The sequence below is a fragment of the Lithobates pipiens genome, unplaced genomic scaffold (genome assembly GCF_037356315.1).
Source record: "Lithobates pipiens isolate NorthernLeopardFrog02 unplaced genomic scaffold, aLitPip1_a1.2 Scaffold_8, whole genome shotgun sequence".
NCBI lineage: Eukaryota > Metazoa > Chordata > Amphibia > Anura > Ranidae > Lithobates > Lithobates pipiens.
In genome coordinates this window covers 532,296,896-532,318,894 of record NW_027507903.1, presented here as the reverse complement: position 1 = coordinate 532,318,894, position 21,999 = coordinate 532,296,896, and the positions used below count along the sequence as shown (strand labels likewise).

Here is a 21,999-nt window from a genome sequence, read left to right as displayed (position 1 = left end):
GCGAAAGCCCCAGTGGCCTAATGGATAAGGCACTGGCCTCCTAAGCCAGGGATTGTGGGTTCGAGTCCCATCTGGGGTGTTTGAGATCTTGCTTGACTCTTTCAAGTCACATCTAAAGCAAGGCTTTAGAATAAAACCTTTAGGACTTCCCTTTCCTGTTGCCTTAATTAATATGCGTGCCTTCTCCTAGTAGAACTCAGATTAGTTCAGCAGCATGCTATCAACTGAATGGAAACTTCTGCAAGATGGCTACAAGTCCTCTTGTCCAAAACCAAATCTCCTGCAATGTTTCTGCCAAACAATATGTTCAACTCCCCACAAAGGAAACGCTGCTTTTATTAGGAAAGAGCTTTGCATTTTCTCCGACATTCTCCAGACATCCCATTGTGGCATGCAAATCCGGTGGCCTAAAATCTTCAAGCAAAAAAGCCACCCTGACAAGTATCGTTGGTAAGCTTAATTTGCAGGAAGGCATTTTATGTCCTTTTTGTGCCAGTTTCAGAAATGTTTTTCCTGATGTATCAACATGTATACGAATAGCAATCAGAATCGCTCCTTAGAGGTGTGCTTCCTTTGCTTCATATGACATGGTGTTGTTGCATTTGTTGAGATTCACACTGATAGCCACTGCTTTGGGACACATTCAGAAGTCTTCTTGCCGCAAGCAGTCAGAAATAGAATCTGACGTGGATCGGCAGATTTTCTGAAAAATAGAGCATCAAAATGCTCAACACAGTTGCTGGATAGTGGCATTTCAAATGTATTAACAACTCTTGTGTTTTATCTGGGTTTACCCACAAACGGACCTTGATCCAAAGGTACTTGGTATTACCTGCCACTTCTTGCTTTACAGTGGATATTTAGTAACTTTTCAAACATGCATGAATATATCCCTAACACGTCACGATAGCAGTTGCAATATCATTTTTTCTTTCAAAAAAGTTCTACTTTTATTTTTAAAATACTGTCCTTGAGCTCCAGTCAAGTGGATTTGGCGGTGTTTTTTTTTTTCTAGGAGTACTTATATGCTACCATTTCTTGCTATGAGAGAAAAAATATTCTCTTTTGTCTGGGATAAGCACGATTTTAGGTTTCGGATCACTTGAAGGCCTATTTGAAACCAAGGAGACATGGGTGATGGATTTCCGTGATGGCTTCTGTGCTCCAGTGGCGCAATCGGTCAGCGCGCGGTACTTATATGGCAGTATCTGTTGAGCAATGCCGAGGTTGTGAGTTCGAGCCTCACCTGGAGCATGCAGTTTCTTGCTTTTTGCCTTTATTCATGGAAAATGTAATCTGCACTTGCACCCTATGGCCTGACAACTTTACAACAGGGCAATAAGCGCCCAAAGAAACTCAAGGTTCTTTCCTCAAGGGTGCTTGAATGAGCTGTCTTTCTGTTACACTGACCACATTCTTTAAATTGTGGACCAGAACAGATAAAGAAAATGTGCGCCTTCTACTTGATGAAAAGAGGTGTGGAGAGCTGCGACATGGCTTTTCTCTTTCAGAAAACTCATTCTTCTGACTTTGTAGCTCAAAGCGCTTGCAATTCTGTAGCAAGTTTACAAGGGAAAATAAAAACAAAGATTTTGCCACCCTTACCTTGTAAAGTAAGAGAACGGATGCCTTCTAAAAGAAAAAAAAAGTCTTTGCTGTCATCTAGCGAAAGCCCCAGTGGCCTAATGGATAAGGCACTGGCCTCCTAAGCCAGGGATTGTGGGTTCGAGTCCCATCTGGGGTGTTTGAGATCTTGCTTGACTCTTTCAAGTCACATCTAAAGCAAGGCTTTAGAATAAAACCTTTAGGACTTCCCTTTCCTGTTGCCTTAATTAATATGCGTGCCTTCTCCTAGTAGAACTCAGATTAGTTCAGCAGCATGCTATCAACTGAATGGAAACTTCTGCAAGATGGCTACAAGTCCTCTTGTCCAAAACCAAATCTCCTGCAATGTTTCTGCCAAACAATATGTTCAACTCCCCACAAAGGAAACGCTGCTTTTATTAGGAAAGAGCTTTGCATTTTCTCCGACATTCTCCAGACATCCCATTGTGGCATGCAAATCCGGTGGCCTAAAATCTTCAAGCAAAAAAGCCACCCTGACAAGTATCGTTGGTAAGCTTAATTTGCAGGAAGGCATTTTATGTCCTTTTTGTGCCAGTTTCAGAAATGTTTTTCCTGATGTATCAACATGTATACGAATAGCAATCAGAATCGCTCCTTAGAGGTGTGCTTCCTTTGCTTCATATGACATGGTGTTGTTGCATTTGTTGAGATTCACACTGATAGCCACTGCTTTGGGACACATTCAGAAGTCTTCTTGCCGCAAGCAGTCAGAAATAGAATCTGACGTGGATCGGCAGATTTTCTGAAAAATAGAGCATCAAAATGCTCAACACAGTTGCTGGATAGTGGCATTTCAAATGTATTAACAACTCTTGTGTTTTATCTGGGTTTACCCACAAACGGACCTTGATCCAAAGGTACTTGGTATTACCTGCCACTTCTTGCTTTACAGTGGATATTTAGTAACTTTTCAAACATGCATGAATATATCCCTAACACGTCACGATAGCAGTTGCAATATCATTTTTTCTTTCAAAAAAGTTCTACTTTTATTTTTAGAATACTGTCCTTGAGCTCCAGTCAAGTGGATTTGGCGGTGTTTTTTTTTTTCTAGGAGTACTTATATGCTACCATTTCTTGCTATGAGAGAAAAAATATTCTCTTTTGTCTGGGATAAGCACGATTTTAGGTTTCGGATCACTTGAAGGCCTATTGGAAACCAAGGAGACATGGGTGATGGATTTCCGTGATGGCTTCTGTGCTCCAGTGGCGCAATCGGTCAGCGCGCGGTACTTATATGGCAGTATCTGTTGAGCAATGCCGAGGTTGTGAGTTCGAGCCTCACCTGGAGCATGCAGTTTCTTGCTTTTTGCCTTTATTCATGGAAAATGTAATCTGCACTTGCACCCTATGGCCTGAGAACTTTACAACAGGGCAATAAGCGCCCAAAGAAACTCAAGGTTCTTTCCTCAAGGGTGCTTGAATGAGCTGTCTTTCTGTTACACTGACCACATTCTTTAAATTGTGGACCAGAACAGATAAAGAAAATGTGCGCCTTCTACTTGATGAAAAGAGGTGTGGAGAGCTGCGACATGGCTTTTCTCTTTCAGAAAACTCATTCTTCTGACTTTGTAGCTCAAACCGCTTGCAATTCTGTAGCAAGTTTACAAGGGAAAATAAAAACAAAGATTTTGCCACCCTTACCTTGTAAAGTAAGAGAACGGATGCCTTCTGAAAGAAAAAAAAAGTCTTTGCTGTCATCTAGCGAAAGCCCCAGTGGCCTAATGGATAAGGCACTGGCCAGGGATTGTGGGTTCGAGTCCCATCTGGGGTGTTTGAGATCTTGCTTGACTCTTTCAAGTCACATCTAAAGCAAGGCTTTAGAATAAAACCTTTAGGACTTCCCTTTCCTGTTGCCTTAATTAATATGTGTGCCTTCTCCTAGTAGAACTCAGATTAGTTCAGCAGCATGCTATCAACTGAATGGAAACTTCTGCAAGATGGCTACAAGTCCTCTTGTCCAAAACCAAATCTCCTGCAATGTTTCTGCCAAACAATATGTTCAACTCCCCACAAAGGAAACGCTGCTTTTATTAGGAAAGAGCTTTGCATTTTCTCCGACATTCTCCACACATCCCATTGTGGCATGCAAATCCGGTGGCCTAAAATCTTCAAGCAAAAAAGCCACCCTGACAAGTATCGTTGGTAAGCTTAATTTGCAGGAAGGCATTTTATGTCCTTTTTGTGCCAGTTTCAGAAATGTTTTTCCTGATGTATCAACATGTATACGAATAGCAATCAGAATCGCTCCTTAGAGGTGTGCTTCCTTTGCTTCATATGACATGGTGTTGTTGCATTTGTTGAGATTCACACTGATAGCCACTGCTTTGGGACACATTCAGAAGTCTTCTTGCCGCAAGCAGTCAGAAATAGAATCTGACGTGGATCGGCAGATTTTCTGAAAAATAGAGCATCAAAATGCTCAACACAGTTGCTGGATAGTGGCATTTCAAATGTATTAACAACTCTTGTGTTTTATCTGGGTTTACCCACAAACGGACCTTGATCCAAAGGTACTTGGTATTACCTGCCACTTCTTGCTTTACAGTGGATATTTAGTAACTTTTCAAACATGCATGAATATATCCCTAACACGTCACGATAGCAGTTGCAATATCATTTTTTCTTTCAAAAAAGTTCTACTTTTATTTTTAAAATACTGTCCTTGAGCTCCAGTCAAGTGGATTTGGCGGTGTTTTTTTTTTTCTAGGAGTACTTATATGCTACCATTTCTTGCTATGAGAGAAAAAATATTCTCTTTTGTCTGGGATAAGCACGATTTTAGGTTTCGGATCACTTGAAGGCCTATTTGAAACCAAGGAGACATGGGTGATGGATTTCCGTGATGGCTTCTGTGCTCCAGTGGCGCAATCGGTCAGCGCGCGGTACTTATATGGCAGTATCTGTTGAGCAATGCCGAGGTTGTGAGTTCGAGCCTCACCTGGAGCATGCAGTTTCTTGCTTTTTGCCTTTATTCATGGAAAATGTAATCTGCACTTGCACCCTATGGCCTGACAACTTTACAACAGGGCAATAAGCGCCCAAAGAAACTCAAGGTTCTTTCCTCAAGGGTGCTTGAATGAGCTGTCTTTCTGTTACACTGACCACATTCTTTAAATTGTGGACCAGAACAGATAAAGAAAATGTGCGCCTTCTACTTGATGAAAAGAGGTGTGGAGAGCTGCGACATGGCTTTTCTCTTTCAGAAAACTCATTCTTCTGACTTTGTAGCTCAAACCGCTTGCAATTCTGTAGCAAGTTTACAAGGGAAAATAAAAACAAAGATTTTGCCACCCTTACCTTGTAAAGTAAGAGAACGGATGCCTTCTGAAAGAAAAAAAAAGTCTTTGCTGTCATCTAGCGAAAGCCCCAGTGGCCTAATGGATAAGGCACTGGCCAGGGATTGTGGGTTCGAGTCCCATCTGGGGTGTTTGAGATCTTGCTTGACTCTTTCAAGTCACATCTAAAGCAAGGCTTTAGAATAAAACCTTTAGGACTTCCCTTTCCTGTTGCCTTAATTAATATGTGTGCCTTCTCCTAGTAGAACTCAGATTAGTTCAGCAGCATGCTATCAACTGAATGGAAACTTCTGCAAGATGGCTACAAGTCCTCTTGTCCAAAACCAAATCTCCTGCAATGTTTCTGCCAAACAATATGTTCAACTCCCCACAAAGGAAACGCTGCTTTTATTAGGAAAGAGCTTTGCATTTTCTCCGACATTCTCCACACATCCCATTGTGGCATGCAAATCCGGTGGCCTAAAATCTTCAAGCAAAAAAGCCACCCTGACAAGTATCGTTGGTAAGCTTAATTTGCAGGAAGGCATTTTATGTCCTTTTTGTGCCAGTTTCAGAAATGTTTTTCCTGATGTATCAACATGTATACGAATAGCAATCAGAATCGCTCCTTAGAGGTGTGCTTCCTTTGCTTCATATGACATGGTGTTGTTGCATTTGTTGAGATTCACACTGATAGCCACTGCTTTGGGACACATTCAGAAGTCTTCTTGCCGCAAGCAGTCAGAAATAGAATCTGACGTGGATCGGCAGATTTTCTGAAAAATAGAGCATCAAAATGCTCAACACAGTTGCTGGATAGTGGCATTTCAAATGTATTAACAACTCTTGTGTTTTATCTGGGTTTACCCACAAACGGACCTTGATCCAAAGGTACTTGGTATTACCTGCCACTTCTTGCTTTACAGTGGATATTTAGTAACTTTTCAAACATGCATGAATATATCCCTAACACGTCACGATAGCAGTTGCAATATCATTTTTTCTTTCAAAAAAGTTCTACTTTTATTTTTAAAATACTGTCCTTGAGCTCCAGTCAAGTGGATTTGGCGGTGTTTTTTTTTTTCTAGGAGTACTTATATGCTACCATTTCTTGCTATGAGAGAAAAAATATTCTCTTTTGTCTGGGATAAGCACGATTTTAGGTTTCGGATCACTTGAAGGCCTATTTGAAACCAAGGAGACATGGGTGATGGATTTCCGTGATGGCTTCTGTGCTCCAGTGGCGCAATCGGTCAGCGCGCGGTACTTATATGGCAGTATCTGTTGAGCAATGCCGAGGTTGTGAGTTCGAGCCTCACCTGGAGCATGCAGTTTCTTGCTTTTTGCCTTTATTCATGGAAAATGTAATCTGCACTTGCACCCTATGGCCTGACAACTTTACAACAGGGCAATAAGCGCCCAAAGAAACTCAAGGTTCTTTCCTCAAGGGTGCTTGAATGAGCTGTCTTTCTGTTACACTGACCACATTCTTTAAATTGTGGACCAGAACAGATAAAGAAAATGTGCGCCTTCTACTTGATGAAAAGAGGTGTGGAGAGCTGCGACATGGCTTTTCTCTTTCAGAAAACTCATTCTTCTGACTTTGTAGCTCAAACCGCTTGCAATTCTGTAGCAAGTTTACAAGGGAAAATAAAAACAAAGATTTTGCCACCCTTACCTTGTAAAGTAAGAGAACGGATGCCTTCTAAAAGAAAAAAAAAGTCTTTGCTGTCATCTAGCGAAAGCCCCAGTGGCCTAATGGATAAGGCACTGGCCTCCTAAGCCAGGGATTGTGGGTTCGAGTCCCATCTGGGGTGTTTGAGATCTTGCTTGACTCTTTCAAGTCACATCTAAAGCAAGGCTTTAGAATAAAACCTTTAGGACTTCCCTTTCCTGTTGCCTTAATTAATATGCGTGCCTTCTCCTAGTAGAACTCAGATTAGTTCAGCAGCATGCTATCAACTGAATGGAAACTTCTGCAAGATGGCTACAAGTCCTCTTGTCCAAAACCAAATCTCCTGCAATGTTTCTGCCAAACAATATGTTCAACTCCCCACAAAGGAAACGCTGCTTTTATTAGGAAAGAGCTTTGCATTTTCTCCGACATTCTCCAGACATCCCATTGTGGCATGCAAATCCGGTGGCCTAAAATCTTCAAGCAAAAAAGCCACCCTGACAAGTATCGTTGGTAAGCTTAATTTGCAGGAAGGCATTTTATGTCCTTTTTGTGCCAGTTTCAGAAATGTTTTTCCTGATGTATCAACATGTATACGAATAGCAATCAGAATCGCTCCTTAGAGGTGTGCTTCCTTTGCTTCATATGACATGGTGTTGTTGCATTTGTTGAGATTCACACTGATAGCCACTGCTTTGGGACACATTCAGAAGTCTTCTTGCCGCAAGCAGTCAGAAATAGAATCTGACGTGGATCGGCAGATTTTCTGAAAAATAGAGCATCAAAATGCTCAACACAGTTGCTGGATAGTGGCATTTCAAATGTATTAACAACTCTTGTGTTTTATCTGGGTTTACCCACAAACGGACCTTGATCCAAAGGTACTTGGTATTACCTGCCACTTCTTGCTTTACAGTGGATATTTAGTAACTTTTCAAACATGCATGAATATATCCCTAACACGTCACGATAGCAGTTGCAATATCATTTTTTCTTTCAAAAAAGTTCTACTTTTATTTTTAAAATACTGTCCTTGAGCTCCAGTCAAGTGGATTTGGCGGTGTTTTTTTTTTTCTAGGAGTACTTATATGCTACCATTTCTTGCTATGAGAGAAAAAATATTCTCTTTTGTCTGGGATAAGCACGATTTTAGGTTTCGGATCACTTGAAGGCCTATTTGAAACCAAGGAGACATGGGTGATGGATTTCCGTGATGGCTTCTGTGCTCCAGTGGCGCAATCGGTCAGCGCGCGGTACTTATATGGCAGTATCTGTTGAGCAATGCCGAGGTTGTGAGTTCGAGCCTCACCTGGAGCATGCAGTTTCTTGCTTTTTGCCTTTATTCATGGAAAATGTAATCTGCACTTGCACCCTATGGCCTGACAACTTTACAACAGGGCAATAAGCGCCCAAAGAAACTCAAGGTTCTTTCCTCAAGGGTGCTTGAATGAGCTGTCTTTCTGTTACACTGACCACATTCTTTAAATTGTGGACCAGAACAGATAAAGAAAATGTGCGCCTTCTACTTGATGAAAAGAGGTGTGGAGAGCTGCGACATGGCTTTTCTCTTTCAGAAAACTCATTCTTCTGACTTTGTAGCTCAAACCGCTTGCAATTCTGTAGCAAGTTTACAAGGGAAAATAAAAACAAAGATTTTGCCACCCTTACCTTGTAAAGTAAGAGAACGGATGCCTTCTAAAAGAAAAAAAAAGTCTTTGCTGTCATCTAGCGAAAGCCCCAGTGGCCTAATGGATAAGGCACTGGCCTCCTAAGCCAGGGATTGTGGGTTCGAGTCCCATCTGGGGTGTTTGAGATCTTGCTTGACTCTTTCAAGTCACATCTAAAGCAAGGCTTTAGAATAAAACCTTTAGGACTTCCCTTTCCTGTTGCCTTAATTAATATGCGTGCCTTCTCCTAGTAGAACTCAGATTAGTTCAGCAGCATGCTATCAACTGAATGGAAACTTCTGCAAGATGGCTACAAGTCCTCTTGTCCAAAACCAAATCTCCTGCAATGTTTCTGCCAAACAATATGTTCAACTCCCCACAAAGGAAACGCTGCTTTTATTAGGAAAGAGCTTTGCATTTTCTCCGACATTCTCCAGACATCCCATTGTGGCATGCAAATCCGGTGGCCTAAAATCTTCAAGCAAAAAAGCCACCCTGACAAGTATCGTTGGTAAGCTTAATTTGCAGGAAGGCATTTTATGTCCTTTTTGTGCCAGTTTCAGAAATGTTTTTCCTGATGTATCAACATGTATACGAATAGCAATCAGAATCGCTCCTTAGAGGTGTGCTTCCTTTGCTTCATATGACATGGTGTTGTTGCATTTGTTGAGATTCACACTGATAGCCACTGCTTTGGGACACATTCAGAAGTCTTCTTGCCGCAAGCAGTCAGAAATAGAATCTGACGTGGATCGGCAGATTTTCTGAAAAATAGAGCATCAAAATGCTCAACACAGTTGCTGGATAGTGGCATTTCAAATGTATTAACAACTCTTGTGTTTTATCTGGGTTTACCCACAAACGGACCTTGATCCAAAGGTACTTGGTATTACCTGCCACTTCTTGCTTTACAGTGGATATTTAGTAACTTTTCAAACATGCATGAATATATCCCTAACACGTCACGATAGCAGTTGCAATATCATTTTTTCTTTCAAAAAAGTTCTACTTTTATTTTTAAAATACTGTCCTTGAGCTCCAGTCAAGTGGATTTGGCGGTGTTTTTTTTTTTCTAGGAGTACTTATATGCTACCATTTCTTGCTATGAGAGAAAAAATATTCTCTTTTGTCTGGGATAAGCACGATTTTAGGTTTCGGATCACTTGAAGGCCTATTTGAAACCAAGGAGACATGGGTGATGGATTTCCGTGATGGCTTCTGTGCTCCAGTGGCGCAATCGGTCAGCGCGCGGTACTTATATGGCAGTATCTGTTGAGCAATGCCGAGGTTGTGAGTTCGAGCCTCACCTGGAGCATGCAGTTTCTTGCTTTTTGCCTTTATTCATGGAAAATGTAATCTGCACTTGCACCCTATGGCCTGACAACTTTACAACAGGGCAATAAGCGCCCAAAGAAACTCAAGGTTCTTTCCTCAAGGGTGCTTGAATGAGCTGTCTTTCTGTTACACTGACCACATTCTTTAAATTGTGGACCAGAACAGATAAAGAAAATGTGCGCCTTCTACTTGATGAAAAGAGGTGTGGAGAGCTGCGACATGGCTTTTCTCTTTCAGAAAACTCATTCTTCTGACTTTGTAGCTCAAACCGCTTGCAATTCTGTAGCAAGTTTACAAGGGAAAATAAAAACAAAGATTTTGCCACCCTTACCTTGTAAAGTAAGAGAACGGATGCCTTCTAAAAGAAAAAAAAAGTCTTTGCTGTCATCTAGCGAAAGCCCCAGTGGCCTAATGGATAAGGCACTGGCCTCCTAAGCCAGGGATTGTGGGTTCGAGTCCCATCTGGGGTGTTTGAGATCTTGCTTGACTCTTTCAAGTCACATCTAAAGCAAGGCTTTAGAATAAAACCTTTAGGACTTCCCTTTCCTGTTGCCTTAATTAATATGCGTGCCTTCTCCTAGTAGAACTCAGATTAGTTCAGCAGCATGCTATCAACTGAATGGAAACTTCTGCAAGATGGCTACAAGTCCTCTTGTCCAAAACCAAATCTCCTGCAATGTTTCTGCCAAACAATATGTTCAACTCCCCACAAAGGAAACGCTGCTTTTATTAGGAAAGAGCTTTGCATTTTCTCCGACATTCTCCAGACATCCCATTGTGGCATGCAAATCCGGTGGCCTAAAATCTTCAAGCAAAAAAGCCACCCTGACAAGTATCGTTGGTAAGCTTAATTTGCAGGAAGGCATTTTATGTCCTTTTTGTGCCAGTTTCAGAAATGTTTTTCCTGATGTATCAACATGTATACGAATAGCAATCAGAATCGCTCCTTAGAGGTGTGCTTCCTTTGCTTCATATGACATGGTGTTGTTGCATTTGTTGAGATTCACACTGATAGCCACTGCTTTGGGACACATTCAGAAGTCTTCTTGCCGCAAGCAGTCAGAAATAGAATCTGACGTGGATCGGCAGATTTTCTGAAAAATAGAGCATCAAAATGCTCAACACAGTTGCTGGATAGTGGCATTTCAAATGTATTAACAACTCTTGTGTTTTATCTGGGTTTACCCACAAACGGACCTTGATCCAAAGGTACTTGGTATTACCTGCCACTTCTTGCTTTACAGTGGATATTTAGTAACTTTTCAAACATGCATGAATATATCCCTAACACGTCACGATAGCAGTTGCAATATCATTTTTTCTTTCAAAAAAGTTCTACTTTTATTTTTAAAATACTGTCCTTGAGCTCCAGTCAAGTGGATTTGGCGGTGTTTTTTTTTTCTAGGAGTACTTATATGCTACCATTTCTTGCTATGAGAGAAAAAATATTCTCTTTTGTCTGGGATAAGCACGATTTTAGGTTTCGGATCACTTGAAGGCCTATTTGAAACCAAGGAGACATGGGTGATGGATTTCCGTGATGGCTTCTGTGCTCCAGTGGCGCAATCGGTCAGCGCGCGGTACTTATATGGCAGTATCTGTTGAGCAATGCCGAGGTTGTGAGTTCGAGCCTCACCTGGAGCATGCAGTTTCTTGCTTTTTGCCTTTATTCATGGAAAATGTAATCTGCACTTGCACCCTATGGCCTGACAACTTTACAACAGGGCAATAAGCGCCCAAAGAAACTCAAGGTTCTTTCCTCAAGGGTGCTTGAATGAGCTGTCTTTCTGTTACACTGACCACATTCTTTAAATTGTGGACCAGAACAGATAAAGAAAATGTGCGCCTTCTACTTGATGAAAAGAGGTGTGGAGAGCTGCGACATGGCTTTTCTCTTTCAGAAAACTCATTCTTCTGACTTTGTAGCTCAAACCGCTTGCAATTCTGTAGCAAGTTTACAAGGGAAAATAAAAACAAAGATTTTGCCACCCTTACCTTGTAAAGTAAGAGAACGGATGCCTTCTAAAAGAAAAAAAAAGTCTTTGCTGTCATCTAGCGAAAGCCCCAGTGGCCTAATGGATAAGGCACTGGCCTCCTAAGCCAGGGATTGTGGGTTCGAGTCCCATCTGGGGTGTTTGAGATCTTGCTTGACTCTTTCAAGTCACATCTAAAGCAAGGCTTTAGAATAAAACCTTTAGGACTTCCCTTTCCTGTTGCCTTAATTAATATGTGTGCCTTCTCCTAGTAGAACTCAGATTAGTTCAGCAGCATGCTATCAACTGAATGGAAACTTCTGCAAGATGGCTACAAGTCCTCTTGTCCAAAACCAAATCTCCTGCAATGTTTCTGCCAAACAATATGTTCAACTCCCCACAAAGGAAACGCTGCTTTTATTAGGAAAGAGCTTTGCATTTTCTCCGACATTCTCCAGACATCCCATTGTGGCATGCAAATCCGGTGGCCTAAAATCTTCAAGCAAAAAAGCCACCCTGACAAGTATCGTTGGTAAGCTTAATTTGCAGGAAGGCATTTTATGTCCTTTTTGTGCCAGTTTCAGAAATGTTTTTCCTGATGTATCAACATGTATACGAATAGCAATCAGAATCGCTCCTTAGAGGTGTGCTTCCTTTGCTTCATATGACATGGTGTTGTTGCATTTGTTGAGATTCACACTGATAGCCACTGCTTTGGGACACATTCAGAAGTCTTCTTGCCGCAAGCAGTCAGAAATAGAATCTGACGTGGATCGGCAGATTTTCTGAAAAATAGAGCATCAAAATGCTCAACACAGTTGCTGGATAGTGGCATTTCAAATGTATTAACAACTCTTGTGTTTTATCTGGGTTTACCCACAAACGGACCTTGATCCAAAGGTACTTGGTATTACCTGCCACTTCTTGCTTTACAGTGGATATTTAGTAACTTTTCAAACATGCATGAATATATCCCTAACACGTCACGATAGCAGTTGCAATATCATTTTTTCTTTCAAAAAAGTTCTACTTTTATTTTTAAAATACTGTCCTTGAGCTCCAGTCAAGTGGATTTGGCGGTGTTTTTTTTTTTCTAGGAGTACTTATATGCTACCATTTCTTGCTATGAGAGAAAAAATATTCTCTTTTGTCTGGGATAAGCACGATTTTAGGTTTCGGATCACTTGAAGGCCTATTTGAAACCAAGGAGACATGGGTGATGGATTTCCGTGATGGCTTCTGTGCTCCAGTGGCGCAATCGGTCAGCGCGCGGTACTTATATGGCAGTATCTGTTGAGCAATGCCGAGGTTGTGAGTTCGAGCCTCACCTGGAGCATGCAGTTTCTTGCTTTTTGCCTTTATTCATGGAAAATGTAATCTGCACTTGCACCCTATGGCCTGACAACTTTACAACAGGGCAATAAGCGCCCAAAGAAACTCAAGGTTCTTTCCTCAAGGGTGCTTGAATGAGCTGTCTTTCTGTTACACTGACCACATTCTTTAAATTGTGGACCAGAACAGATAAAGAAAATGTGCGCCTTCTACTTGATGAAAAGAGGTGTGGAGAGCTGCGACATGGCTTTTCTCTTTCAGAAAACTCATTCTTCTGACTTTGTAGCTCAAACCGCTTGCAATTCTGTAGCAAGTTTACAAGGGAAAATAAAAACAAAGATTTTGCCACCCTTACCTTGTAAAGTAAGAGAACGGATGCCTTCTAAAAGAAAAAAAAAGTCTTTGCTGTCATCTAGCGAAAGCCCCAGTGGCCTAATGGATAAGGCACTGGCCTCCTAAGCCAGGGATTGTGGGTTCGAGTCCCATCTGGGGTGTTTGAGATCTTGCTTGACTCTTTCAAGTCACATCTAAAGCAAGGCTTTAGAATAAAACCTTTAGGACTTCCCTTTCCTGTTGCCTTAATTAATATGCGTGCCTTCTCCTAGTAGAACTCAGATTAGTTCAGCAGCATGCTATCAACTGAATGGAAACTTCTGCAAGATGGCTACAAGTCCTCTTGTCCAAAACCAAATCTCCTGCAATGTTTCTGCCAAACAATATGTTCAACTCCCCACAAAGGAAACGCTGCTTTTATTAGGAAAGAGCTTTGCATTTTCTCCGACATTCTCCAGACATCCCATTGTGGCATGCAAATCCGGTGGCCTAAAATCTTCAAGCAAAAAAGCCACCCTGACAAGTATCGTTGGTAAGCTTAATTTGCAGGAAGGCATTTTATGTCCTTTTTGTGCCAGTTTCAGAAATGTTTTTCCTGATGTATCAACATGTATACGAATAGCAATCAGAATCGCTCCTTAGAGGTGTGCTTCCTTTGCTTCATATGACATGGTGTTGTTGCATTTGTTGAGATTCACACTGATAGCCACTGCTTTGGGACACATTCAGAAGTCTTCTTGCCGCAAGCAGTCAGAAATAGAATCTGACGTGGATCGGCAGATTTTCTGAAAAATAGAGCATCAAAATGCTCAACACAGTTGCTGGATAGTGGCATTTCAAATGTATTAACAACTCTTGTGTTTTATCTGGGTTTACCCACAAACGGACCTTGATCCAAAGGTACTTGGTATTACCTGCCACTTCTTGCTTTACAGTGGATATTTAGTAACTTTTCAAACATGCATGAATATATCCCTAACACGTCACGATAGCAGTTGCAATATCATTTTTTCTTTCAAAAAAGTTCTACTTTTATTTTTAAAATACTGTCCTTGAGCTCCAGTCAAGTGGATTTGGCGGTGTTTTTTTTTTTCTAGGAGTACTTATATGCTACCATTTCTTGCTATGAGAGAAAAAATATTCTCTTTTGTCTGGGATAAGCACGATTTTAGGTTTCGGATCACTTGAAGGCCTATTTGAAACCAAGGAGACATGGGTGATGGATTTCCGTGATGGCTTCTGTGCTCCAGTGGCGCAATCGGTCAGCGCGCGGTACTTATATGGCAGTATCTGTTGAGCAATGCCGAGGTTGTGAGTTCGAGCCTCACCTGGAGCATGCAGTTTCTTGCTTTTTGCCTTTATTCATGGAAAATGTAATCTGCACTTGCACCCTATGGCCTGACAACTTTACAACAGGGCAATAAGCGCCCAAAGAAACTCAAGGTTCTTTCCTCAAGGGTGCTTGAATGAGCTGTCTTTCTGTTACACTGACCACATTCTTTAAATTGTGGACCAGAACAGATAAAGAAAATGTGCGCCTTCTACTTGATGAAAAGAGGTGTGGAGAGCTGCGACATGGCTTTTCTCTTTCAGAAAACTCATTCTTCTGACTTTGTAGCTCAAAGCGCTTGCAATTCTGTAGCAAGTTTACAAGGGAAAATAAAAACAAAGATTTTGCCACCCTTACCTTGTAAAGTAAGAGAACGGATGCCTTCTAAAAGAAAAAAAAAGTCTTTGCTGTCATCTAGCGAAAGCCCCAGTGGCCTAATGGATAAGGCACTGGCCTCCTAAGCCAGGGATTGTGGGTTCGAGTCCCATCTGGGGTGTTTGAGATCTTGCTTGACTCTTTCAAGTCACATCTAAAGCAAGGCTTTAGAATAAAACCTTTAGGACTTCCCTTTCCTGTTGCCTTAATTAATATGCGTGCCTTCTCCTAGTAGAACTCAGATTAGTTCAGCAGCATGCTATCAACTGAATGGAAACTTCTGCAAGATGGCTACAAGTCCTCTTGTCCAAAACCAAATCTCCTGCAATGTTTCTGCCAAACAATATGTTCAACTCCCCACAAAGGAAACGCTGCTTTTATTAGGAAAGAGCTTTGCATTTTCTCCGACATTCTCCAGACATCCCATTGTGGCATGCAAATCCGGTGGCCTAAAATCTTCAAGCAAAAAAGCCACCCTGACAAGTATCGTTGGTAAGCTTAATTTGCAGGAAGGCATTTTATGTCCTTTTTGTGCCAGTTTCAGAAATGTTTTTCCTGATGTATCAACATGTATACGAATAGCAATCAGAATCGCTCCTTAGAGGTGTGCTTCCTTTGCTTCATATGACATGGTGTTGTTGCATTTGTTGAGATTCACACTGATAGCCACTGCTTTGGGACACATTCAGAAGTCTTCTTGCCGCAAGCAGTCAGAAATAGAATCTGACGTGGATCGGCAGATTTTCTGAAAAATAGAGCATCAAAATGCTCAACACAGTTGCTGGATAGTGGCATTTCAAATGTATTAACAACTCTTGTGTTTTATCTGGGTTTACCCACAAACGGACCTTGATCCAAAGGTACTTGGTATTACCTGCCACTTCTTGCTTTACAGTGGATATTTAGTAACTTTTCAAACATGCATGAATATATCCCTAACACGTCACGATAGCAGTTGCAATATCATTTTTTCTTTCAAAAAAGTTCTACTTTTATTTTTAAAATACTGTCCTTGAGCTCCAGTCAAGTGGATTTGGCGGTGTTTTTTATGCTACCATTTCTTGCTATGAGAGAAAAAATATTCTCTTTTGTCTGGGATAAGCACGATTTTAGGTTTCGGATCACTTGAAGGCCTATTTGAAACCAAGGAGACATGGGTGATGGATTTCCGTGATGGCTTCTGTGCTCCAGTGGCGCAATCGGTCAGCGCGCGGTACTTATATGGCAGTATCTGTTGAGCAATGCCGAGGTTGTGAGTTCGAGCCTCACCTGGAGCATGCAGTTTCTTGCTTTTTGCCTTTATTCATGGAAAATGTAATCTGCACTTGCACCCTATGGCCTGACAACTTTACAACAGGGCAATAAGCGCCCAAAGAAACTCAAGGTTCTTTCCTCAAGGGTGCTTGAATGAGCTGTCTTTCTGTTACACTGACCACATTCTTTAAATTGTGGACCAGAACAGATAAAGAAAATGTGCGCCTTCTACTTGATGAAAAGAGGTGTGGAGAGCTGCGACATGGCTTTTCTCTTTCAGAAAACTCATTCTTCTGACTTTGTAGCTCAAACCGCTTGCAATTCTGTAGCAAGTTTACAAGGGAAAATAAAAACAAAGATTTTGCCACCCTTACCTTGTAAAGTAAGAGAACGGATGCCTTCTAAAAGAAAAAAAAAGTCTTTGCTGTCATCTAGCGAAAGCCCCAGTGGCCTAATGGATAAGGCACTGGCCTCCTAAGCCAGGGATTGTGGGTTCGAGTCCCATCTGGGGTGTTTGAGATCTTGCTTGACTCTTTCAAGTCACATCTAAAGCAAGGCTTTAGAATAAAACCTTTAGGACTTCCCTTTCCTGTTGCCTTAATTAATATGTGTGCCTTCTCCTAGTAGAACTCAGATTAGTTCAGCAGCATGCTATCAACTGAATGGAAACTTCTGCAAGATGGCTACAAGTCCTCTTGTCCAAAACCAAATCTCCTGCAATGTTTCTGCCAAACAATATGTTCAACTCCCCACAAAGGAAACGCTGCTTTTATTAGGAAAGAGCTTTGCATTTTCTCCGACATTCTCCAGACATCCCATTGTGGCATGCAAATCCGGTGGCCTAAAATCTTCAAGCAAAAAAGCCACCCTGACAAGTATCGTTGGTAAGCTTAATTTGCAGGAAGGCATTTTATGTCCTTTTTGTGCCAGTTTCAGAAATGTTTTTCCTGATGTATCAACATGTATACGAATAGCAATCAGAATCGCTCCTTAGAGGTGTGCTTCCTTTGCTTCATATGACATGGTGTTGTTGCATTTGTTGAGATTCACACTGATAGCCACTGCTTTGGGACACATTCAGAAGTCTTCTTGCCGCAAGCAGTCAGAAATAGAATCTGACGTGGATCGGCAGATTTTCTGAAAAATAGAGCATCAAAATGCTCAACACAGTTGCTGGATAGTGGCATTTCAAATGTATTAACAACTCTTGTGTTTTATCTGGGTTTACCCACAAACGGACCTTGATCCAAAGGTACTTGGTATTACCTGCCACTTCTTGCTTTACAGTGGATATTTAGTAACTTTTCAAACATGCATGAATATATCCCTAACACGTCACGATAGCAGTTGCAATATCATTTTTTCTTTCAAAAAAGTTCTACTTTTATTTTTAAAATACTGTCCTTGAGCTCCAGTCAAGTGGATTTGGCGGTGTTTTTTTTTTTCTAGGAGTACTTATATGCTACCATTTCTTGCTATGAGAGAAAAAATATTCTCTTTTGTCTGGGATAAGCACGATTTTAGGTTTCGGATCACTTGAAGGCCTATTTGAAACCAAGGAGACATGGGTGATGGATTTCCGTGATGGCTTCTGTGCTCCAGTGGCGCAATCGGTCAGCGCGCGGTACTTATATGGCAGTATCTGTTGAGCAATGCCGAGGTTGTGAGTTCGAGCCTCACCTGGAGCATGCAGTTTCTTGCTTTTTGCCTTTATTCATGGAAAATGTAATCTGCACTTGCACCCTATGGCCTGACAACTTTACAACAGGGCAATAAGCGCCCAAAGAAACTCAAGGTTCTTTCCTCAAGGGTGCTTGAATGAGCTGTCTTTCTGTTACACTGACCACATTCTTTAAATTGTGGACCAGAACAGATAAAGAAAATGTGCGCCTTCTACTTGATGAAAAGAGGTGTGGAGAGCTGCGACATGGCTTTTCTCTTTCAGAAAACTCATTCTTCTGACTTTGTAGCTCAAAGCGCTTGCAATTCTGTAGCAAGTTTACAAGGGAAAATAAAAACAAAGATTTTGCCACCCTTACCTTGTAAAGTAAGAGAACGGATGCCTTCTAAAAGAAAAAAAAAGTCTTTGCTGTCATCTAGCGAAAGCCCCAGTGGCCTAATGGATAAGGCACTGGCCTCCTAAGCCAGGGATTGTGGGTTCGAGTCCCATCTGGGGTGTTTGAGATCTTGCTTGACTCTTTCAAGTCACATCTAAAGCAAGGCTTTAGAATAAAACCTTTAGGACTTCCCTTTCCTGTTGCCTTAATTAATATGCGTGCCTTCTCCTAGTAGAACTCAGATTAGTTCAGCAGCATGCTATCAACTGAATGGAAACTTCTGCAAGATGGCTACAAGTCCTCTTGTCCAAAACCAAATCTCCTGCAATGTTTCTGCCAAACAATATGTTCAACTCCCCACAAAGGAAACGCTGCTTTTATTAGGAAAGAGCTTTGCATTTTCTCCGACATTCTCCAGACATCCCATTGTGGCATGCAAATCCGGTGGCCTAAAATCTTCAAGCAAAAAAGCCACCCTGACAAGTATCGTTGGTAAGCTTAATTTGCAGGAAGGCATTTTATGTCCTTTTTGTGCCAGTTTCAGAAATGTTTTTCCTGATGTATCAACATGTATACGAATAGCAATCAGAATCGCTCCTTAGAGGTGTGCTTCCTTTGCTTCATATGACATGGTGTTGTTGCATTTGTTGAGATTCACACTGATAGCCACTGCTTTGGGACACATTCAGAAGTCTTCTTGCCGCAAGCAGTCAGAAATAGAATCTGACGTGGATCGGCAGATTTTCTGAAAAATAGAGCATCAAAATGCTCAACACAGTTGCTGGATAGTGGCATTTCAAATGTATTAACAACTCTTGTGTTTTATCTGGGTTTACCCACAAACGGACCTTGATCCAAAGGTACTTGGTATTACCTGCCACTTCTTGCTTTACAGTGGATATTTAGTAACTTTTCAAACATGCATGAATATATCCCTAACACGTCACGATAGCAGTTGCAATATCATTTTTTCTTTCAAAAAAGTTCTACTTTTATTTTTAAAATACTGTCCTTGAGCTCCAGTCAAGTGGATTTGGCGGTGTTTTTTTTTTTCTAGGAGTACTTATATGCTACCATTTCTTGCTATGAGAGAAAAAATATTCTCTTTTGTCTGGGATAAGCACGATTTTAGGTTTCGGATCACTTGAAGGCCTATTTGAAACCAAGGAGACATGGGTGATGGATTTCCGTGATGGCTTCTGTGCTCCAGTGGCGCAATCGGTCAGCGCGCGGTACTTATATGGCAGTATCTGTTGAGCAATGCCGAGGTTGTGAGTTCGAGCCTCACCTGGAGCATGCAGTTTCTTGCTTTTTGCCTTTATTCATGGAAAATGTAATCTGCACTTGCACCCTATGGCCTGACAACTTTACAACAGGGCAATAAGCGCCCAAAGAAACTCAAGGTTCTTTCCTCAAGGGTGCTTGAATGAGCTGTCTTTCTGTTACACTGACCACATTCTTTAAATTGTGGACCAGAACAGATAAAGAAAATGTGCGCCTTCTACTTGATGAAAAGAGGTGTGGAGAGCTGCGACATGGCTTTTCTCTTTCAGAAAACTCATTCTTCTGACTTTGTAGCTCAAACCGCTTGCAATTCTGTAGCAAGTTTACAAGGGAAAATAAAAACAAAGATTTTGCCACCCTTACCTTGTAAAGTAAGAGAACGGATGCCTTCTAAAAGAAAAAAAAAGTCTTTGCTGTCATCTAGCGAAAGCCCCAGTGGCCTAATGGATAAGGCACTGGCCTCCTAAGCCAGGGATTGTGGGTTCGAGTCCCATCTGGGGTGTTTGAGATCTTGCTTGACTCTTTCAAGTCACATCTAAAGCAAGGCTTTAGAATAAAACCTTTAGGACTTCCCTTTCCTGTTGCCTTAATTAATATGCGTGCCTTCTCCTAGTAGAACTCAGATTAGTTCAGCAGCATGCTATCAACTGAATGGAAACTTCTGCAAGATGGCTACAAGTCCTCTTGTCCAAAACCAAATCTCCTGCAATGTTTCTGCCAAACAATATGTTCAACTCCCCACAAAGGAAACGCTGCTTTTATTAGGAAAGAGCTTTGCATTTTCTCCGACATTCTCCAGACATCCCATTGTGGCATGCAAATCCGGTGGCCTAAAATCTTCAAGCAAAAAAGCCACCCTGACAAGTATCGTTGGTAAGCTTAATTTGCAGGAAGGCATTTTATGTCCTTTTTGTGCCAGTTTCAGAAATGTTTTTCCTGATGTATCAACATGTATACGAATAGCAATCAGAATCGCTCCTTAGAGGTGTGCTTCCTTTGCTTCATATGACATGGTGTTGTTGCATTTGTTGAGATTCACACTGATAGCCACTGCTTTGGGACACATTCAGAAGTCTTCTTGCCGCAAGCAGTCAGAAATAGAATCTGACGTGGATCGGCAGATTTTCTGAAAAATAGAGCATCAAAATGCTCAACACAGTTGCTGGATAGTGGCATTTCAAATGTATTAACAACTCTTGTGTTTTATCTGGGTTTACCCACAAACGGACCTTGATCCAAAGGTACTTGGTATTACCTGCCACTTCTTGCTTTACAGTGGATATTTAGTAACTTTTCAAACATGCATGAATATATCCCTAACACGTCACGATAGCAGTTGCAATATCATTTTTTCTTTCAAAAAAGTTCTACTTTTATTTTTAAAATACTGTCCTTGAGCTCCAGTCAAGTGGATTTGGCGGTGTTTTTTATGCTACCATTTCTTGCTATGAGAGAAAAAATATTCTCTTTTGTCTGGGATAAGCACGATTTTAGGTTTCGGATCACTTGAAGGCCTATTTGAAACCAAGGAGACATGGGTGATGGATTTCCGTGATGGCTTCTGTGCTCCAGTGGCGCAATCGGTCAGCGCGCGGTACTTATATGGCAGTATCTGTTGAGCAATGCCGAGGTTGTGAGTTCGAGCCTCACCTGGAGCATGCAGTTTCTTGCTTTTTGCCTTTATTCATGGAAAATGTAATCTGCACTTGCACCCTATGGCCTGACAACTTTACAACAGGGCAATAAGCGCCCAAAGAAACTCAAGGTTCTTTCCTCAAGGGTGCTTGAATGAGCTGTCTTTCTGTTACACTGACCACATTCTTTAAATTGTGGACCAGAACAGATAAAGAAAATGTGCGCCTTCTACTTGATGAAAAGAGGTGTGGAGAGCTGCGACATGGCTTTTCTCTTTCAGAAAACTCATTCTTCTGACTTTGTAGCTCAAACCGCTTGCAATTCTGTAGCAAGTTTACAAGGGAAAATAAAAACAAAGATTTTGCCACCCTTACCTTGTAAAGTAAGAGAACGGATGCCTTCTAAAAGAAAAAAAAAGTCTTTGCTGTCATCTAGCGAAAGCCCCAGTGGCCTAATGGATAAGGCACTGGCCTCCTAAGCCAGGGATTGTGGGTTCGAGTCCCATCTGGGGTGTTTGAGATCTTGCTTGACTCTTTCAAGTCACATCTAAAGCAAGGCTTTAGAATAAAACCTTTAGGACTTCCCTTTCCTGTTGCCTTAATTAATATGTGTGCCTTCTCCTAGTAGAACTCAGATTAGTTCAGCAGCATGCTATCAACTGAATGGAAACTTCTGCAAGATGGCTACAAGTCCTCTTGTCCAAAACCAAATCTCCTGCAATGTTTCTGCCAAACAATATGTTCAACTCCCCACAAAGGAAACGCTGCTTTTATTAGGAAAGAGCTTTGCATTTTCTCCGACATTCTCCAGACATCCCATTGTGGCATGCAAATCCGGTGGCCTAA

General features: G+C 41.4%; 25 non-coding genes across 25 annotated transcripts; all 25 read left to right on the top strand.

Annotated features, from left to right (window-relative positions):
- Window positions 1-6: 6 nt before the first annotated feature.
- On the top strand, window positions 7-79 carry TRNAR-CCU (transfer RNA arginine (anticodon CCU)). The gene has a single exon. It is a non-coding gene; the product is annotated as a tRNA-Arg (tRNA).
- Window positions 80-1,161: 1,082 nt separating this feature from the next.
- Window positions 1,162-1,254, top strand: TRNAI-UAU (transfer RNA isoleucine (anticodon UAU)). The gene is given in 2 exon segments: window positions 1,162-1,199; window positions 1,219-1,254. It is a non-coding gene; the product is annotated as a tRNA-Ile (tRNA).
- Window positions 1,255-1,671: 417 nt separating this feature from the next.
- TRNAR-CCU (transfer RNA arginine (anticodon CCU)) lies at window positions 1,672-1,744 on the top strand. Its single transcript has one exon. It is a non-coding gene; the product is annotated as a tRNA-Arg (tRNA).
- A 1,082-nt stretch (window positions 1,745-2,826) lies between these two features.
- TRNAI-UAU (transfer RNA isoleucine (anticodon UAU)) lies at window positions 2,827-2,919 on the top strand. Its single transcript is given in 2 exon segments — window positions 2,827-2,864; window positions 2,884-2,919. It is a non-coding gene; the product is annotated as a tRNA-Ile (tRNA).
- A 1,563-nt stretch (window positions 2,920-4,482) lies between these two features.
- On the top strand, window positions 4,483-4,575 carry TRNAI-UAU (transfer RNA isoleucine (anticodon UAU)). The gene is given in 2 exon segments: window positions 4,483-4,520; window positions 4,540-4,575. It is a non-coding gene; the product is annotated as a tRNA-Ile (tRNA).
- A 1,563-nt stretch (window positions 4,576-6,138) lies between these two features.
- TRNAI-UAU (transfer RNA isoleucine (anticodon UAU)) lies at window positions 6,139-6,231 on the top strand. Its single transcript is given in 2 exon segments — window positions 6,139-6,176; window positions 6,196-6,231. It is a non-coding gene; the product is annotated as a tRNA-Ile (tRNA).
- A 417-nt stretch (window positions 6,232-6,648) lies between these two features.
- On the top strand, window positions 6,649-6,721 carry TRNAR-CCU (transfer RNA arginine (anticodon CCU)). The gene has a single exon. It is a non-coding gene; the product is annotated as a tRNA-Arg (tRNA).
- A 1,082-nt stretch (window positions 6,722-7,803) lies between these two features.
- Window positions 7,804-7,896, top strand: TRNAI-UAU (transfer RNA isoleucine (anticodon UAU)). Its single transcript is given in 2 exon segments — window positions 7,804-7,841; window positions 7,861-7,896. It is a non-coding gene; the product is annotated as a tRNA-Ile (tRNA).
- Window positions 7,897-8,313: 417 nt separating this feature from the next.
- Window positions 8,314-8,386, top strand: TRNAR-CCU (transfer RNA arginine (anticodon CCU)). The gene has a single exon. It is a non-coding gene; the product is annotated as a tRNA-Arg (tRNA).
- A 1,082-nt stretch (window positions 8,387-9,468) lies between these two features.
- On the top strand, window positions 9,469-9,561 carry TRNAI-UAU (transfer RNA isoleucine (anticodon UAU)). Its single transcript is given in 2 exon segments — window positions 9,469-9,506; window positions 9,526-9,561. It is a non-coding gene; the product is annotated as a tRNA-Ile (tRNA).
- Window positions 9,562-9,978: 417 nt separating this feature from the next.
- On the top strand, window positions 9,979-10,051 carry TRNAR-CCU (transfer RNA arginine (anticodon CCU)). The gene has a single exon. It is a non-coding gene; the product is annotated as a tRNA-Arg (tRNA).
- A 1,081-nt stretch (window positions 10,052-11,132) lies between these two features.
- On the top strand, window positions 11,133-11,225 carry TRNAI-UAU (transfer RNA isoleucine (anticodon UAU)). The gene is given in 2 exon segments: window positions 11,133-11,170; window positions 11,190-11,225. It is a non-coding gene; the product is annotated as a tRNA-Ile (tRNA).
- Window positions 11,226-11,642: 417 nt separating this feature from the next.
- Window positions 11,643-11,715, top strand: TRNAR-CCU (transfer RNA arginine (anticodon CCU)). The gene has a single exon. It is a non-coding gene; the product is annotated as a tRNA-Arg (tRNA).
- Window positions 11,716-12,797: 1,082 nt separating this feature from the next.
- Window positions 12,798-12,890, top strand: TRNAI-UAU (transfer RNA isoleucine (anticodon UAU)). Its single transcript is given in 2 exon segments — window positions 12,798-12,835; window positions 12,855-12,890. It is a non-coding gene; the product is annotated as a tRNA-Ile (tRNA).
- A 417-nt stretch (window positions 12,891-13,307) lies between these two features.
- Window positions 13,308-13,380, top strand: TRNAR-CCU (transfer RNA arginine (anticodon CCU)). Its single transcript has one exon. It is a non-coding gene; the product is annotated as a tRNA-Arg (tRNA).
- Window positions 13,381-14,462: 1,082 nt separating this feature from the next.
- Window positions 14,463-14,555, top strand: TRNAI-UAU (transfer RNA isoleucine (anticodon UAU)). Its single transcript is given in 2 exon segments — window positions 14,463-14,500; window positions 14,520-14,555. It is a non-coding gene; the product is annotated as a tRNA-Ile (tRNA).
- Window positions 14,556-14,972: 417 nt separating this feature from the next.
- On the top strand, window positions 14,973-15,045 carry TRNAR-CCU (transfer RNA arginine (anticodon CCU)). The gene has a single exon. It is a non-coding gene; the product is annotated as a tRNA-Arg (tRNA).
- A 1,063-nt stretch (window positions 15,046-16,108) lies between these two features.
- TRNAI-UAU (transfer RNA isoleucine (anticodon UAU)) lies at window positions 16,109-16,201 on the top strand. Its single transcript is given in 2 exon segments — window positions 16,109-16,146; window positions 16,166-16,201. It is a non-coding gene; the product is annotated as a tRNA-Ile (tRNA).
- A 417-nt stretch (window positions 16,202-16,618) lies between these two features.
- TRNAR-CCU (transfer RNA arginine (anticodon CCU)) lies at window positions 16,619-16,691 on the top strand. The gene has a single exon. It is a non-coding gene; the product is annotated as a tRNA-Arg (tRNA).
- Window positions 16,692-17,773: 1,082 nt separating this feature from the next.
- TRNAI-UAU (transfer RNA isoleucine (anticodon UAU)) lies at window positions 17,774-17,866 on the top strand. Its single transcript is given in 2 exon segments — window positions 17,774-17,811; window positions 17,831-17,866. It is a non-coding gene; the product is annotated as a tRNA-Ile (tRNA).
- A 417-nt stretch (window positions 17,867-18,283) lies between these two features.
- On the top strand, window positions 18,284-18,356 carry TRNAR-CCU (transfer RNA arginine (anticodon CCU)). Its single transcript has one exon. It is a non-coding gene; the product is annotated as a tRNA-Arg (tRNA).
- Window positions 18,357-19,438: 1,082 nt separating this feature from the next.
- Window positions 19,439-19,531, top strand: TRNAI-UAU (transfer RNA isoleucine (anticodon UAU)). The gene is given in 2 exon segments: window positions 19,439-19,476; window positions 19,496-19,531. It is a non-coding gene; the product is annotated as a tRNA-Ile (tRNA).
- A 417-nt stretch (window positions 19,532-19,948) lies between these two features.
- TRNAR-CCU (transfer RNA arginine (anticodon CCU)) lies at window positions 19,949-20,021 on the top strand. Its single transcript has one exon. It is a non-coding gene; the product is annotated as a tRNA-Arg (tRNA).
- A 1,063-nt stretch (window positions 20,022-21,084) lies between these two features.
- Window positions 21,085-21,177, top strand: TRNAI-UAU (transfer RNA isoleucine (anticodon UAU)). The gene is given in 2 exon segments: window positions 21,085-21,122; window positions 21,142-21,177. It is a non-coding gene; the product is annotated as a tRNA-Ile (tRNA).
- A 417-nt stretch (window positions 21,178-21,594) lies between these two features.
- TRNAR-CCU (transfer RNA arginine (anticodon CCU)) lies at window positions 21,595-21,667 on the top strand. The gene has a single exon. It is a non-coding gene; the product is annotated as a tRNA-Arg (tRNA).
- Window positions 21,668-21,999: the final 332 nt, after the last annotated feature.